This window comes from Anoplopoma fimbria, chromosome 20, assembly GCF_027596085.1.
Source record: "Anoplopoma fimbria isolate UVic2021 breed Golden Eagle Sablefish chromosome 20, Afim_UVic_2022, whole genome shotgun sequence".
NCBI classification, from domain to species: Eukaryota; Metazoa; Chordata; class Actinopteri; order Perciformes; family Anoplopomatidae; genus Anoplopoma; species Anoplopoma fimbria.
This window is the reverse complement of record NC_072468.1, coordinates 3,243,967-3,247,434: the sequence shown is the minus strand read 5'-3', so window position 1 is coordinate 3,247,434 and position 3,468 is coordinate 3,243,967.

Sequence of the window (3,468 nt, the reverse complement as noted above, 5' to 3'; positions counted from 1 at the left end):
ACAAAGGATAGAAGTGGTATCGATCTGTTCATCCTACTCTTGGCAAGAAAGGAAATACATATATTTACCAAATTGTCAAACTATTCCTTCCAGTTAAAATAGAATTCAAAAATAAAGCTTTTAAAAACAAGATAATAACGAAAATTGAGGTAAGAAATATATTCCAGCTGTGTGTGAGAAGTTGACATGGTGCCTCACTCAGGCCGGTCCAGTATCATCTGTCAGAGGAAGGTTTTGGCACAGATGGTGTTCGGCTCTGCAGGCTGATTGGAATTTCATCTTTAACCGTTTGGTCCCTGAAATGAGCACTGTCACACATTGATGCACCTGTATAAAACCAGCCACCTACCCATACTGACACAAAATTAAACACACACGCACACACACATACATACAAACACACACACACACAACATACAACAGACACACACACACACACACAAAACACACAGAAACACACACGCACAGGCTGTTACAGAAGCTTCAAACTGTCTGCTCAGCACTAATTACTGTTCTATGAAATGTACAAACACTCTCTTGGGACAGTTTATTTTAATTCCAGCTCATTACTGCTCCAGCAAAGGTATAGAGCATCAATCATTGCTTTAGAAGTGTTTCTCATACGTGATGTCTAACAAGGCTGCTTAAATTAAAACGTTAGTGTCCTGTACAAGTCTCTTATTGTTCCCACTCAGTCAAGTCAAGTATTTTTACTTATGTTACTGAAACTCTATCAACCCACATAAAAACATACAATCAGTTGCAGGGAGGAACCTACCATTGAGGGAACCAAGGTCATGTTCTCTGTAGTGTTTCTGAGATTTTTTGACATTTAATAACTTGAGAACTTATCACTAAATTGAAAATTGGACATTTTTTAGGGAAAAACTTAAATCAAGATAGAATAAAAGGATTATATTATATAAAAGGATTAAGTTTCACAGCATTAAGACCATCATGTAGGGAGATCAAATTTACAGAAGACATAATCGAAGTAAAATGAGTGTATTGTTGCACATAAGGTCAATGCAAAGATACAAGTGACATGGGCAAATTGAGACAAAGATGCAGAAATGCGAGTTGAAATTTTGCGCTTTTCCCAATTGAGATAAAAGAAATAATGAAAAAGACTTCAGTTATGTTCAGTCCTAATAGTGACAGTGCAGTGGCAAGTCAAAAATGTTTTAAGCGAGTTGTGTTGGACGAGAGCCTGATTTCGTGGTTGACAATTTGTAATAGAGTTTTATCAAGAAGAACTACTTTGGCGATGGATGGCTTTAATGAAGGGCCACGTAGACCAGGTAGATAACAATGTAACACCATAGTGCATGAATTAGCTTATCTGTACATAATGCCAATCAAGAACTACACTTCTACAATGAATTAGCCTTTTAGTCCTGTTGTCATGACGACAGACGTTCAGCTTTTCTCTTTTTTCTCCTCAGACACAGATTGTTTCCCTGACAAACAAGCGAGTGAAATCTTTACACTTTGAATTTGTCGAATGAAACAGTTTAGAAATAAGATAGAAAACTGTCTTTTACTCTGCAACCTCTCCTTCCTCCTTTAGTTGTATGAATGCTGCTTCTGCCTATTCGTCCCTGGAACAAGAACCTCCCTTGGCCATTAATAACATTTATGTTGCATGTTGCAACAAGCAACAGTGACAACAGATGGCCAACTCATCTATTTGTGCTGTATTTATTTAATGAGCCCACAGTTCATCTCTGTAAATCATTTAGGGCCCTGGGATTAAAACCTGGAAGCAACGTCTACTTCAATATCTGGTTGTTCCACAGTTTTGTGTTTCGTCTTCCTTTAAAAGTTGTATATCTGACATTGTTGTGTGACTTAAATATGTACAAAGTATTATTAACACAGGAACGAAACATTTCAGTCTCCATGCTTGGTTAGCCTTATCACTTATTACCAAGGACTAGTGATAAGTGGCACCATTTGTTGGCTTCTCTTCTGCACAGCCACATAGTATTTTCCTTTTCTGGTCATTTTCTATGAAGGATTTTGTGTGTGACGCAGATGCATGAGGTACAATGTAAACTGTATTATCTCTTCTGTTGGTCCACTGCGATACAACCAGAACATGCAGATAATATAACTTGTATTATCTGCACCCACCCTGACATTCAGCGGTTCTCCCACACACTGATGGATACCACACTCAGTCCATTCCCACAAAAACATGCACTTTGTAAATGTCAGGATGGGCAGTTTACATGCCCTTTAATAACCTCAAAGTGAGTATGGCTGCTATGAAAAACACAGGATAGTCTAATGATGATTCTCAACGATCAGCTGACCAGAAAGTAGAAGTAGAGGGTCAACAAAGGGTCACTTGTGTCTACATTTTAGTTACATTACCAACCCTGACACTAAATATGGACAGAACTGTTTCACAGTACTGTGAGAATGACCTCAAACTCAGTGTACCTTTACTCACATGACAGTAATGTGAAAGTAAGTAAAGTATTTATTGTAAATTTGTAGTTTCCTAATTATTTCCAAGACGTTTCTTAGAGAGAACTATGTGCTTTGATACTAAATTTAGGAAAAATGGATAGTTTTGTCTTGGTACACTTGCAATTATATATTTCAAAAATAATTACTGAATGACCAGACAGTCTTTGAGTCAGCGTACAGAAGTCTGTCAAATGTGCCTACAGGAAAGCATACCGTTAAACAAATATGGAGAATAAAGTTTTCTATATTTCAACAGAGAAAATTAGAGAAAATTCTGAATTTCCCTATAATTAGTACCAAACTGCACCTAAATAAAAAAACAGACATGACTGAGTTATTCCTGTTTACTGAACAGTCCATCTATCCTCACCACATTTGGCCTCTTGTGGATAGTCATAAAGCTGTCTTTGTATAGTCATCTTATTCATGCAGGTAATACAATGCCAAGTTAGAATAAAACCATCCACTGCTGTGAAGTTGATGCTTTTTGTTGTGAAGTGCAACTTCAACAGATAATTTTATGCTATCTTGGCATGGAGAAGATTTTTTTGTTGATGCCAGAAACCTGTAGCCAGCTCCTCTTTGAGAAAAGACAGCATGGTGCCAGAAGTGGAACGACTGGCTGCGAGTGTTTTGGCTCATTATGGGGATCCAGAAATCTTAGCAGCCTTCCTCATCAGTCTGTTCTAGTACAAAAGTATAACCATCAGTGATAATCGGCGCTGCATGATGTTCTGCACTGCTCTTGGCTTTGCTTTCAGAGTCTGAATAACAGAAACCATTCAGACTGGGCTGTAAGCCGTCAGCACTGATAATGTAATACATGTTTTTAGATACAGACCACATTGCACACATTCTGTTATATCTTTTTTTCTAAACACACAAACACATCCCACTGCCTCAGGTTGTATTCAGGAAGTTGTACTACACAATTTAAGAAATAAACACTTTATTGTGTTACAAACAGTAAAATGATCAAATATGTACATT